Genomic DNA, 15,560 nt, shown 5'->3' on the forward strand with positions numbered 1-15,560 from the left:
GAGTGTTAATGCGAATACAGAGTAGCTCCCCAATGAGAAGTTAGAGTAAAATTCCTGAATGCCTTCAAAATTGTCGGAGTCAGTGCAGTATTAGATAATGGATCAATTCTACACATGTCCTAACTCTCACCTTGATCAAATATCTATTTTGAATGTTATCATTTGTCAATGTCATTTACTAGAAATTGCCTTGCTTTTATAAAACTGTATTGTGTGTGCAGTGATGGGTCATGCAAAAGAAACAGGGGCACTTTCAATTCTTTCTATTGTCTAAAGAAAATTACTCTAGCAGCTGTAGGGAGGATGCACTGGAGCCAGGAGAGTGGCTTAATTAATTCCCAACATATTTTTTGGCCTTTCAGTGTCTTTAGAAGTATCATATTTTTGTGTAAAGCACAAAAGAGAGTCAGAATTTGGCAATTTATACTGAGCAAAATATTATAATATTCAAGTGCTCTAGCAAAATTTNGTGCCACCCAGGCGCCCCTGAAAATTTTTTTTACATAAGTGTAGTCTTTCAATAGTTAGCAGAATCTAGAATCATTTTCTCCAAAAGGACAAGTAATCTTTAATTTATTTTTATATTATTCCTAGTTTGGTAAGGCTCTGGCAATATGACAAAAATCCATCTTTCCCATAAAACATTAAAGGTTAGTCCCAGAATATAGATTAATTAGTAAGAAAATTTACAAAATTAAAATGCATTTTTTTATACACAAAGTGGAGAGCCAATGATGTTCTGACTTCAATTATTTTTTCCCAGTTTTATCCCGTTTTCCTAAGGAAAGTTATCATTGACACTATTCTGCAAACTTTTAACTTTCCTTTGGACATTCTTTCTTGCTTCATCACCAGATAATTTAGCATCTATCTCCTTCCCCTCCTCTACCAACTGGGGAGAGGGCATGTGCTAAGTTGCTTTCCGGTAAAATGAAAAAAACAATCAGGTAAACATAAATTTTTGTGGGTTTTTTGTTTGCGTTTTGTTGTTTACCAATAGAAGCAGTCACGGTAGTTTAAGAACTTTTATCCTAAATCCTTCATCACAAAGAATGTAATGACTGATTATAGCCAAATTTTGTAGAAAGAGCGTGGGATTTGGAGTCAGGGGCAGATTGTGCTCCTGGTTGTACCAGCTGTGAACCTGAACAAATGTGCGTAAGTTAGTGAACCTCAGTTTCCATAACTGAAAAAGGACAACAAGAAAACACTCTCAGAAGATTTTTGTAAAATCCAATTCGCATCAAACATGTAATGTTTGCACTGGGTGGTGTTCAGGNAAGTTAGTGAACCTCAGTTTCCATAACTGAAAAAGGACAACAAGAAAACACTCTCAGAAGATTTTTGTAAAAACCAATTCGCATCAAACATGTAATGTTTGGCACTGGGTGGTGTTCAGTATTTGTTAGCTTCCTTCTGCTTCTTGTGATGGTGAAAGAGGCTTCTCTCGGGGAGCATTTCCCAAAATGTGCTTGGTAGGTGGGAAATAGGAGCTATGCAGGAAAGGATTCCCCGTCCCCATGAATGTAAGACGTGTTTTGTCCAACTGAGTTTTTACCGTAGGGCACTTTTCATATCTCTTCATGTGACGTTGCAAATTGCAAAACTTCATTGTGAATTGTTCCCAACATGTTAAGATGTTAAGTTATGTTGATAAGAAGAACATACATAGAATTAACACAAAAATCCGATGCCATTCAAGATTAATCTCTGCAAGACAGAGGCATAAAATTCTAAATTTTCAACTAAATTTAGATAAATTAGGCTTATTAAAAGATTAGACCAAACACAGAAAGGGTTATGATGTTGCATATCATTAAGATTAACTTCCATAGGATGGGACAGGGTAGAAGGACAAAAAAGGAGGTACACAAAAAAGGAGGTATATACCCTGATGGGATGGACAGGTGCAGATGATGGGGGGAAGCCCAGCCCCGTGAATCGGTGTGATATGCCAAATAGAAGGTGACCCATACAAGGGAAGATCAATTTTGATGTAAGTCCCAGGAAAATCCAACAAGGAGTTACAATGGTGTTCAAAGCGAACATAACTAGAGATGGATCAAAGCATGCAAATCAAAAGGGCTTATCCTGATCCAGAAAGAGTGAAACAAAATGGAATATCTGGACACATTCTGAAAAAAATTGTCTTACAAAGATAAGGTAATAATCATGAATTTAAAAATAATTCTCATACAAGTTTCCAAGCAAAAGAAAATCAATCGGTCTACAAAGGAACAATAGAGGGATACCAACCAATCCTGGACAATGCAACATACAGGAAGATAATGGAGTAGGACTTGTCTTTTTTTCTTTACATTATACTCTTATTTTTCATTTACCTTTTCACTCATCTTTCAGTTATCAATGTAAATAACATACTGAATGTATACAAATAATACACTGAAGTTATATTAAATTTTATATAAATTGCTCTATAATGTCCTAACAACTTATTATAAGGCAATTTATAAATGCCTCATTTGGGGCGCACCTGGGTGGCTCAGTCGGTCGAGTGTCTGACTTGATTTCAGCTCAGGTTATGATCTCGGGGTGTGAGATAGAGCCCACGTCAGGCTCTGTTCTAGGCTAGGGTCTGCTTGAGATTCTCTCTCCCTCTTCCTCTGCTCCTCCCCGCCTGTGCTCTCTCTCTCACACACAAATAAATAAATCTCTTTTTTAAAAATTAAAAAATAAAAAAAATGAATACCTTATTTCTTAGTAATATATATTTGCACTTCTAAAAATACATTTAAGTTTTACCATATCTATGGCTAGTTAGAACGTAACAATGATACTGCAAGGAGCCTGTCTCTCTGAGAGTTTATCCTCCAATTTTGAAAATCGGAAGGTTTTATTACTTTTATAATATATAAGTCACAGTTGAAACCCAAAGACTAATTGAGTAAGAAGTGTTTATTTTTGAAACCTAAGAATATTTAACATTTTGGCCATTGCACAAAATCCTTTTTATAATTTTTATTCTATCTTGCAGTTCAAAAGAACTTCAAGTAAAACTCAGATTTCATGTTTATCTCCCTTAGAAAAACAAATCGCATCATGGAAGGAGAAACTAAATCACAAACGTGGATATAGAGTTCCCAATCTAGCAGAATTACAGCTTTTTATATGATTTTCTAGTTTGTCGGTGCCCTGATGAAGCCAAACTTACACATGCCACTTAATGTGGAGGAAGTTTGGTCGATATTCCAGAGTCAAGCAGCTCCAGGCACATTCTCGATATTCATGTCTGCAAGGCACCTCCAGTTTCCAAAAGACAATTAAATTGTTGATTGTTTTCATCCAAGTTCCTAATTAGGTTATTTTAAAAATTAGAAGTATAAATACTCCATAGATATACCCGAAGCTCTTAAAGTAGCAAGAAATTAGTGGTAAAAAAGCATAAAATCCAGATGTCTTTCCTTTATAATTAACCTGTGAAAACAACTTACATATAACTTACATATATTAAATATTACATATATTTTTTAAATAGAGCACAAAGTAGACAATGAAAATATTCTAACAGAAATGTAACAATGAAAGAAGAACTAAGCTTTTGATAAACCTACTTTTTTCTTCTGGTAACTTTCTAAAAGTTCTTTTGCACCAATAAACGTGCCACCTGGTACATTTCAGATTTTTTTTTTTTAGATTTATTTATTTTAGGGAGAGAGAGAGCACCAGCAGGGGGAGGGGCAGAGGGGAAGGGAGAGAATCTCAAGCAGACTTAGCTGAATACAGAGCCTGTACAGGGCTCAATCCCAGGACCCTGAATTCATGACCCTAGTGGAAATCAAGAGTCAGCCATCCAACTGAATGAGCCACCCAGTCGCCCCATTTCAGATTCTTTATAAGGGATATCCAAATTGATTGCTAAGGATGTTACATGTTGCTTGTAAAAGTTAGAAACAGTCATGCTGGTGTGGCATTTGCACGTTCTTGGATAGAGGTTTGCTAGAATCAGAATGAGAACTCAGAGTGTAGTAAGCTTAAAAAAAATTCTTTTCCCAGTCTCATCTAAGCTGCTCCTTCATGGTCTTCTGATTTCACTAGGCTCTGGGAGTAAGGGGAAAGGAGCTGGCAGACAGAGAGAAGATGGCAGGTTAATAGGTGAGGTTGAGAAAGGATGACATCTAGGAACACCCATTGTCTGACACATTTGTGACCAAAACCGATGCACTTCACTTACTTGAGAACCCCAGGAACATTACAGCCAGAAGCCAACTTCAGTGCCAGTGTCTCTGAAGACTTGAGGTCCTCTGGTAAATTCACGCCCATGACAAGCTACATGGTGACCATCAGCCAGGCCAGCTACCAGAAAACTTTCCTGCGAAACGCTGTCTGTATGGCTCATGGAATGAGTCATTGTGTTCTTTTCTGGAATTTTTGAATCTTGGCACACAGTTCACAGCCTAAGAAGTTTCTCTGTTCTTTACTAGCATCAGGTCAGCTCTGAGAACCCATAAGAGAAAGTGACTGTCTTTGCTCTGCTATACTGGCCTTCACCAAAATCACTGGATTTTCTTCTTTTACTCTTTACAAACTTTCTTAAGAAAAAAGCTGCATTTTTCCTTCACTTTTTCATCACTCACAATTACTGTCTTTGATTTTTTGAAGATGATACTTAACTGAGGACCTTCTCATATTGATCCAACACCAGCCATGCTGAGCCATGTGGCCCTTCCCTCAGGGGGTCAGGACTGTCTTCCTGAGCTTTCTACATGGCTGAGAGCACCTCTCTGAGCCAGACCAGCTCTCAAAAGTGAGAGAGGATCCTTAGAGAATTTTGAAAAGAAAATATTGCGACCCAATATACTTGCCAAAATCTTGTACCATGAGCTCCTATGTACAGGAGCTCAGAAAATATATCATCCATGTGAAAGTCTAAAAAAATATTTTAAAGATATTTTGGAGCTAAAGAATATCTTTTAGACAGATTAAATAGTAAAAAGGAAAATATAAAACCCTAAAAGCAATATTAAGCAAAATGGAAGAAACAATAACAGAAAACCAATACATTCGATATATAAAATGCAACCATAAATATGTAAATATAAATGAGGAAACGTGTAGGTAAACACCATAAATACCATATGTGGTATTTACTTGTAATATACAAGTGAATATTTTAAAAACAATATAAATATGTAAACATAAACCAGAAATATATATGTATATCAAATATGGTGGACAATTATCTAATATGTCTAACATATAAATAGTTTTAATAAATCTTTAAGAACACATTTATTTAATAAATATTTGTTAAGCACTTATTTTCAATGCTACCTAAAATGAGCCTGGAATCTTCATATATTACTAGTGAGAATGCAAATTAGCTCACCTCTTCTGGAAAGCAGTTGATGCCACGTATCACGTGTTTTAATAATGCTCCAGTTTGATCCAGTAAAGTCCTCTTCGAAGAATCTAAAGAGCCAGTAATGTAATCAAAGTTCTACATGAGAGTTGTTAAATAAATTAGGAAACACATAAGAGCCATTTTGCCATTATTAAAATTATTTACAAAAATTTAACATAGTAGAATGTTTATTTAGCTTTAAGTAAAGAAAAGTCACCGTTTTAAAAAATGCACTTAGGGGCGCCTGGGTGGCACAGCGGTTAAGCGTCTGCCTTCGGCTCAGGGCGTGATCCCGGCGTTGTGGGATCGAGCCCCACATCAGGCTCTTCTGCTGTGAGCCTGCTTCTTCCTCTCCCACTCCCCCTGCTTGTGTTCCCTCTCTCGCTGGCTGTCTCTATCTCTGTCAAATAAATAAATAAAATCTTTAAAAAAAAATAAAATAAAAAAATAAAAAATGCACTTAGGTTCACAATTCAATATCCATAATTCTGAAATTTAGAAGATCCAAGTAATAAAAAATATTTTGTAACTCATTTAATAGCAAAATAAGACCTGAATTCATATGAGGCTATTTATAGTCTTTATCTTATTAATTCTAAACTTCAAACATTTCAGTATTATGTATTTGATTGAAGGGTCCTGCCCCAGACCACACTAGGGATACTGTGTAATATACAGTTTATACCATATTATCTTTTTATAGCTAATCAATTCTCAATTCCCAAGCATATTTTGGTTCTAAACATTTCAGGTAAGGGATTGAAGACCTATGCACAGTCTCAAATTAAAAAAAAAAAACAAACTCAGACATCTGTATATTTATTTTTCATTTTACCTATATGGATAGATGGAAAGAAGGAAGGAAGGAAGGAGGGAAGGAGGGAAGGAAGGAAGGGAGGGAGGGAGGGAAGAGGAAAGAGTGCAGGTATGAAAAAGGAATTTTTCTAAAATAGTAGTAGTTATCCATGAACAGTGGGACTATGGGTGATTTCATTTTCTTTTCAATGTTCTGAATTTTCTAAAATAAGCAAGATTTTGGAACAAAAAAAATTTTAAAAATTACAAAAACATTATTTTGGGAGTTATTTTATATTAGAAGCTCTTCATGGAAAGCACAAAGATAAATTTTTTAACCAATTCAGTGTTTGAATGATCACAAATTTAAAAATAGTGAGGGGCATATTAATGGATTCAGTATAAAAATACATGTATACATATATAGTTAATATTTAATTTTAATTTAGGTTGTATTTCTGTAGTCAGGTAAATACACACACACACACACACACACACACACACATTACATCTGTACAATTTTCTCCATGAGGTCTACCCTGTCCATCTCATTTAAAAAGGCAACATAGGGGCGCCTGGGTGGCACAGCGGTTAAGCGTCTGCCTTCGGCTCAGGGTGTGATCCTGACATTGTGGGATCGAGCCCCACATCAGGCTCCTCAGCTGTGAGCCTGCTTCTTCCTCTCCCACTCCCCCTGCTTGTGTTCCTTCTCTCGCTGGCTGTCTCTATCTCTGTGGAATAAATGAATAAAATCTTTNCAGGCTCCTCAGCTGTGAGCCTGCTTCTTCCTCTCCCACTCCCCCTGCTTGTGTTCCTTCTCTCGCTGGCTGCCTCTATCTCTGTGGAATAAATGAATAAAATCTTTAAAAAAAAAAAAAGGCAACATATCTCATGCTCTAGATTTTCTCTCATACTCTTTTTCTCCCCACTTGCACTTACTACCTTCTATCATAGTATATTTATTAATTTATTAGGTTTATCACCCCTGCTAGAACATTAACTCACAAGGGCTTGGATCTTTTCTCTCTTTTGTTCACAAACATATCTCAAACACCCAGAACAGTGCCTGGAACATACTGGCATTCAGTGCCTATTGTTGCATTAATGAAGATATAAATAATTCCGAAATACTCAGTAACAAAGAGAACAACACACATTTCAGTAATTCATAGAATCTCAGAATTCTCAGAATCATATCATCGGAAAGAAGCCTGAGCTCTGTCTAGTACAGACAAATATGGCTTAGCTGAACACGGTTTTAGAGCATTACTCACTAGTAGATAGGCTCTCCAAGTACAGTATTTATTTTACGCTAAGAAATGTTTATAACCAGTTTCTAGTAGAAACTTTTCTTAAGGTTTGCCTTTCTTTATTGTTTTTCAAGTTTCCAAAGAGAAGATTAAGAACTCTTGTCGTGATCCTAATCGTGGGATCCTGGCTTAGTGATTCATTAAAATAACATCCCTTTGACCCTTTAATCTTGTCTGAGAAAAAAAATCCTATAATCTAGTTTCCCAGGATAATGTAGACCATAATAAGAATATGAAGTATGGATGAAATTATCTACATCAATTTCCACTATGTTATCTACACAGTCTCCATCCTTTGACAGTACTTTTAAGTTGAATTGGTGGAACCCAAAGAGCTTAAGATTCTCCCTGAGAACAAATGGCTTCCTTCTCATCTCCTGTGCCTGTTCTGCCACAGGATGCCCCACCCCAGGAGCAGGCACACACAAATGGAGCTAGATGAAGTTGTGTATGTGTAAGCACAAAGGACACATGCAGTGGTGCTGGGGAAAGAGGCAGCTGGGCCAGACTCTAGCTCTCCCAGCATTCTGCAGGCCAAGTCATAATCTGTCCCACACTTTGTATACACTAGCTAGGGAGAGTGGCCAGAAGATCATAGGCTGCCTTTGCCTTTGCTAATCTGAAGTCACAGATTAAATTCCCAAATAGCAGAAGGGATAGATGAAAACATTGACTGGATAGTTTTGTGGGGTTTTTTTCCTTTTCTTTAGTTCCCCTAAGTGTATCTTTCACTTATTCAATTTTAGCATGGTTATTTGCAATAGTAACACATCCTTCTATGTTTTCAGTTCTTATCTTTGCCAACCTCAGTCTACGATTTCATTTGAGCAATCACTTAGAATTTTTGAAGTGGTCTGTCTCTTGTATATCTAAGTCCCTTTGCTNTAGCATGGTTATTTGCAATAGTAACACATCCTTCTATGTTTTCAGTTCTTATCTTTGCCAACCTCAGTCTACAATTTCATTTGAGCAATCACTTAGAATTTTTGAAGTGGTCTGTCTCTTGTCTATCTAAGTCCCTTTGCTTTTGTAAAAGAACACAAAAGGCATATGTGAAAAAAAAATCTGGAGATCCAACTAGCTACAAATCAAATAATAAATAGACTCACCCGGAGTCTTATTTCAAAGCTACTCTTTGAACTCAAAATTTTGGCCTAAATTTGAAGATTCTTCATTATATGGAATCGCTGTGTTTCAGAATGTTGACTGTGTTATAAGGCTAATGCTGGTGATTTAGTTGTTGTTGGACGCGATAAAATTAAAGGTATATTCCCAAGCAAAAACTCCAGGGAGAATTGAATTTTAAAATTTCCAGCAAAAAGAAACTATCAGGTTCAAAAATGTGCTTGCTAATATTCTTCACAGTCATTTGAGAACTTGCAAAGATTTCTCAGATGAGATATTTTCATTCTAGCATTGCTACCAATTTCCAGTAACTCTAAGGTTATGGAACTTGTCACATTCCCCCAATTTTTTGACCACACATTTGTGATTCTCCAATTTTAACATTTCTTTTACTTTTAATTAGGTACATACTATACAAATGAGTATCCTGTGGTGAATTCATATGGAAAGAATGTAAAAGTAAGAATTTGGAACTCTGTCTTCCTTGCACTTGTGTCTGAGCCTAGACCCAGAGCTGGAACATCATTTTCTCATCTTTCACACAAGGAAGATGAACTTGACCCAGTTTTTCTAAAAGTTTTCCCCTGAAGAAGCTCTAATGGCAAAGCAAAAAATGAAAATGTTTGCAACAAAGACACTCTTTGGAAGATTTCCATCATAGATAAAAAACTTAGCCCAGTGTTGCTGTCTAAGTCATGGTATATATTTGTTTTCATATATAAATACTGACTAAAATTGAGATGTAGGAAAGATGAGCCATGCATATTCTGTGACTCCACTCTATATTCCAGACATACCATATTTCTCAAGGAATATGCATTCTGTAGCTTAAAACTTGACAAAATAGTTTCTTCCTATTTTAAAATCTTAAGAATTTGTTTCTAATGATGTCAGACTGCAATATCATGCTTTGTCAATAGGTGCCACCACTTCATAGAATTTACCAGGATGTGCAAATTCTTTAGTTCAATATCCGTAAGTTAATTAAGTACATTTAAAAAGAAGCATCATAAAAGTAGAAGATGCATAAAGTAACTTATTTAAAATAAAGGTATTTTCCAACAGGAATCTAGAGAAGTAAAATTGCATAGATAGATGCTGTAAAAAAAAAAAGCTTTGTGAAATTTAGTGAAATCAATGAAGAATAATGGATGCATCTTAGGAAAGCATCCATTATTTTCGTGGAGTTTGGGAAACCGAACTTGCTATTATGATAGATTATGCCATATTCAAAGTTGAAATTTTTTTAAATAAAAAGATATGATTATTTCCAAATATATTTCAATCATTCTCTCATTTTTTTCATTTCAAATTTTTATTTAAATTCTAGTTAGTTGGCATGTATGGTAAAATTGATTTCAGGTATAGAATTTAGTGATTCATCCCTTACATATTACACCCAGTGCTCATCTAATGAGTGCCCACTTTAATCTCCATCACCCATCTAGCCCATCCTCACCCACCTCCCTCTATCAACCCTCAGTTTGTTCTCTTAAGAGTCTCTTATGGCTTGCTTCCCTCTCTCTTTTCCCCCCTTCCCCTGTGTTCACCTGTTTTGTTTTTTAAATTCCACATGTGAGTGAAAGCATATGATATTTGTCTTTCTCTGACTTATTTTGCTTAGCATAATACATCTTAGTTCCATCCATGTCATTACAAATGGCAGGATTTCATTCTTTTTGATGGCTGAGTAGTAATCCAGTACACACACACACACACACACACACACACACACACACCGCCTCCTCTTTATTCATCAGTTGATGGACATTTGGGCTCTTTCCATAGTTTGGCTATTGCTGATAATGCTGCTATAAACGTCAGGATACTTGTGCCCCTTCAAATCAGTATTTTGTATCCTTTGGTTAAATACCTAGTAGTGTAATTACTGGGTCATAGGGTGGTTCTATTTTTTAACTTTCTGAGGAACCTCCATACTGTTTCCAGAGTGGCTAACAGACACATGAAAATATGCTCAGCATCACTCATCATCAAGGAAATAGAAATCAAAACCACAATGAGATACCACCTCGCACCTGTCAGAATGGTTAAAACTAGCAACACAGGAAACTAACAGATGTTGGTGAGGATGTGGAGAAAGGCGAACCCTCTTACACTGTTTGTGGAAATCATTCTCTTTTTAAAGAAAAACATAATAATGACAACTGTTGTGGTGGAAAACACAGGGGATTTGGAGTCATACAGACTTACGTTCAATCCCAGCCCTTCCACTTACTGCTTGGACAATCTTACACAATTTACTTGACCTTTTCTTTTTTTAAATCAGAGTTTGTATATCTTAATTGTAAGGCTTACACAGCTGACAGAGTTTTTGGAAGATTAATAATGCATGTAAATCACCTGATGCATGGGAGGCATTCAAAAGGCAGTAGTTACTAGCGGTATCACATTTCAGCAAAGCCTCAGAATCTACATTGCATAAATATGGTGGTGTTGAACATTATTATTAATAATTATAATATTAAGTTATAATATTACTTTTAATATGTTCTGATGCACTATGAATCTAACATTTAAGAGGTAAATATATTTCCATATCAAACCAACTTCCATTTAGCTTTTCTATTCTTTTGTTGGAAACTGAAAATGTACTTAGATTTAACTAATCTGGTGACAAAACTTGAGGTAGGAAAAGAGACTTATTCCAAATGTCTGACACAAAGGCACTTAAAGCAATGGGCCTCCACAACGCTCTGCACATACTTCTCCTCCTGCTCTCAGGACACCCCAAGTTAGGCCATTTGCCATCGCTGTAGGTCAAAGTTCAGGGGTTGAAGGAATGAAGAAAAAGCACATTCTCTTCCCCAATCCCACCCTTGACATGGTAAACAACTTCAGCCTAGAGTTCCTTACAAAATTTTCCCCAGGCCTAAACAAACCAGAAAACAAAAGACCTGCGGAGGTGACATCCTCACATAAAACGACCTCAGAAGCTTCTTAGCAGGCTTGGACCTGACCAAGGTGACTAGGAAGGACCCTGCCCCCTGCTCCCGAGGGTATCATTCCCCATATGCTCTACGACACTGCCACCATCTGCAGAGCACATCCTGACAAGCGGCTGATTGTGTGACGTATGTAGCGTCAGCGTGGATGAAGCGCTGCTGGGCAATGGCGTCTGCGTGAGTTTGCCGGGGCTGCTGTAACAACGTACCACACACTGGGTGCCTTCAATGACAGAAATTTCTCGTCTCACGGGTCTGGAGGCTGGCAGTCGGAGATCAAGGTGCCAGCAGGGTTGTTTGTTCTGAGGGATGTGTGGAAGGATCTGGTCCATGCCTTTCCCCTAGTTTTTGGTGGTTAATTGATTTTTTTTTTTTTTTGGTGTTCTTTGGCTCATAGAAATAGCAGACCATTTTTGTCTTCATCTTCATGTGGTGTTCTCCCTGTGTGCATGTCTGTGTTCAAATTTCTCTTTTTTTGTAAGGACATTGGTCATATTGGATCAGTGGTTCATCCAACTCTAGTATGAGTTCATCCTAACTTTAATTATATCGGTGATGACCCTATTTCTGAATAAAATTATATTGTGAGGTACTAGGGTGGGTCTTTAAAATGTAAATTTCAAGAGGACACAATTCAACCCATACCAGTGTCCCTTTTGAAATGGCTTAAAGACACCCCGGTTCTATGGTCTGAATGTTTGCGTCCCCCTCCAAATTCTATGTTGTGGACCTAATGCCCAAGGTGATGGTATTAGGGCCTTTGGGAGGTGATTAAGTCATGAGAGCAGAGGGCTCATGAATGGGATTAGTCCCCTCACAAAAGAGGCTCCAGAGAGCTAGTTTGCCTTTCCACCACGTCAGGACACAGAGAGAAGCAGGCAGAAGTTCTACAACCAGAAGAAGTGTCTCACCAGAACACAACTCTGCTGACACACTGATCCTGGATTGCAGCCTCCAACTATGAAAAATAAATTCCATGTGGCACTGACTGAAGATAAGGAGAAAAGCTACTTTAAAGATGCCAAAGATAAGGCAAGAATTCTTATTTGGCAAATTGGAGAGCTCGCATGAGTGGCGGCAATAGATATTCTGACAGTGTCAGCCATTTTGCTTTGATGAAAGCAACAAACTTCCGTAGGGAATCCCTTCAAAGCAACAAAAATGAAGCCAGAAAAATGACAATCACCATCATTGTGTCATTTCTCGCCTCCAGGATCCTCGTCTTGCAGTTTCTTCAGGTTCTATCCCATTGGTTTCACAACACTTTTCAAAACGTTATTTGGTTGAGAAGAGAAAAACAAATTTATGCACGATATCCTTAGACTTTCCTAATGAAAACAGTCCTGCAGTAATGACCATTCAGTTTTGAATCTGATCTTTTTCTTGGACTCACTTAGGATGAGCACATTTTCTGAAGGCAAAGCATAAGGGAATAAACTGTGGGGACCGGGTCATCCTCCACGGTGGAGAAGCTCAAACACTCACAAAAGCTGAGAACATAAGGGTGCTGAGCACATGGTGAGTGCTTAAAACACCAGCTGCTTGACTGAAGTGGGCCTGGAGTGGGTCTTTCCCGATCAGTCCGTCTGGGATTTGTGGTTACCTGGCTCTAGCCCATATGCAGAGTGAAGAATGGCGACCATGCAAATGCTTGCATCGTGGGAAGAGGGCTAATCGAGGTGCCTTTGTGTGTACAGTGAAATAACACTCTACATTGGTCTTGGCGTTTTGCATTTATATGGGCGCATTCAAGACCTCACGCCACACCAGCATAGCGTGTAACTAGAAGGGGAACAAACACATTTTTTCCTGTATGACAGAGCCATCGCTAAAGGGTGCCATGGAGGCTGGGTCACATTGATCTCAGCTAGTCTTTATTTTACCATCTGGCTCCTTTTCTAGGGCTCCCTCAAAAGGGATACCCCTAACTAACCCATCAGGGCCTTCTCTCCCATACATCCGTCCATGTAGAAACAACAAAGGAAGTCAATTGTGCTGATTTTCTGTGTAAGGCCCCATACCAGGCTTGTTAGCAGAAGCCTCCTCCTTCACCCAGCCTGGCTGGCCTCCCCTGCGCAGTCAGGAGTCTTCATTTAAGTCCCTTTTAATGAGAGGAGCCGCTGGAACTCAATAGGCCCAACCTTCCTCTTAAAGGGCCTGAGCCCCACCCTCCCACCACAGCTCCTTCCAACAGCATTCCTAATAAGACTCGGTAATGTTTCCTATGATACTCATTCAGCGCCTCTACATTTTCATTTTTCAACCAATGGTGCTATTTTTCAGAATAAGTGTTACGTTAAACTTGTCCAGTTGAAAGAGGCCCGTATCACATACTGCTTTCCCAAATTAGCTTGTAGAATGAAGGCTACACATTAACAGACCAGTTTCTATACATAATATATACTAGTGAAGGCTTGGTGGCTCACAGATGAATACTGGCAACCCCTTCACCAGTTCGAGTTTATTCCATAGTAGTTCTGATCTACATATTATTTCATTGGGTTAAACCTGTTCACTGAAAAGGTGTGTTCAGTAGTCAAAGGAAGAAGAACAGTGTCTAACAGCTACTTCAGTCTCCAATTATTTCAGTGATTTATTTGGGACCAAAGAAGCCCCTTAATCTAGGAATACTTAAGTAATGCACGGGGGAGCTGTAGCTTGCTGAATCTCAGTGGTGGCTCTTTTGATTTGAGATCCAGGCGTGTTCCCAGACCTGCTTGTGGACATCACCAGGAAGTCTATTCTGTGCTAGTCTCTTTGTGCTTGTCTCCAACTGACAGTGCTCTTCAAACACAGTGGCATGTTCAAACATATATATAGCAGAGTGTGCTCTGATTGGTGACTGGTGCAAATACAGGCCCTCAGATTTACCTGCAAGGAATCTTCTTATCATCTAATAGAAAATTCAAAACCAACGTTTGTATTTTTCATGTCCTCCATTTATTTGGCATGACCCAATCAGCCTTGCTTCAAATGATCATCAATTCTCTCCCACTGAGGTAAAATTTATCAAACGCTTCCATATTGCACGTGTCATTTTGTGTATGAAATCTTCAGTAAGCAGGCGGGGCAAAATCGGTGAGATCTCTTCACGGCAGAGTGAGAGGGGCTCACGTTTACTCAAGTGTTGTCTTAACCCAGTGGCTTGACCACAATGCTTCATGAACCATCCAAAAGCTGTGAGTTTTGCCATTTAAACACTGATTTCCTCATTATAAGAAATGACACTATTGATGTTTACAAACAGTGGTTCTCAAAGTGTGGTCCCCAGACCAGCTGCACCAGCATCTGCTGGGAACTTGTTTGTTAGAAACACAAATTCTCAGGTCACACCCCAGAAGTTGAATCAGAAATTCCAGGAGTGGGAGTCTACCAATCTGTTTGAACAATCCCTCCAGGGGCCGGATGCACGCTGAGGTCTCATGTGCGAGGTGCTGAGCTCTCATGTGCGAGGTACTTAGCAGACAGCAGATTTTACGTGCACATGGATTGGATAACATAGAGAGTCTTGTGCTGCTGAAAGTCTTAATAAGCAATACATTGAAGACAAATCATCTTTTTTCAGCCTTTTGCCTTTACTCCAGAAATGGTGAAATATCAATATTTTCTTGTTTTCACCCAAATCCATTTTAGCCCATGAATCATATTCTCTGACACTGCAAGCCCTCTTGAAAAGACAGGGGTGAAAAATTCTAGGCTGTGGGAACACCAGAGATAGCAACATCAACACCAGTTTCCCCAAAATGACCCAGAGGCTGTGGGCCTCTTTTAAATATTTTAAAAATACGAATCTCCATGTGCAGGATTTTCTCTCTCTTCATTACTGAAGCTAAATCTCCTATTCAGAATGGGTTTTGCCCAAGGACTCTAGTCTCCTAATAGGCTTTCTTCTTGGAGCAAAGTCTCTTTAATCCTCTCAGGCCAACTCTAAATACAGCCACTCTAATCATCTTTTCTGTTGTTGTTTATGGACTTGACATGCCAGTCATTCCCTTTAATCTTTTC

This window comes from Ailuropoda melanoleuca, chromosome 5, assembly GCF_002007445.2.
Source record: "Ailuropoda melanoleuca isolate Jingjing chromosome 5, ASM200744v2, whole genome shotgun sequence".
Lineage (NCBI taxonomy): Eukaryota > Metazoa > Chordata > Mammalia > Carnivora > Ursidae > Ailuropoda > Ailuropoda melanoleuca.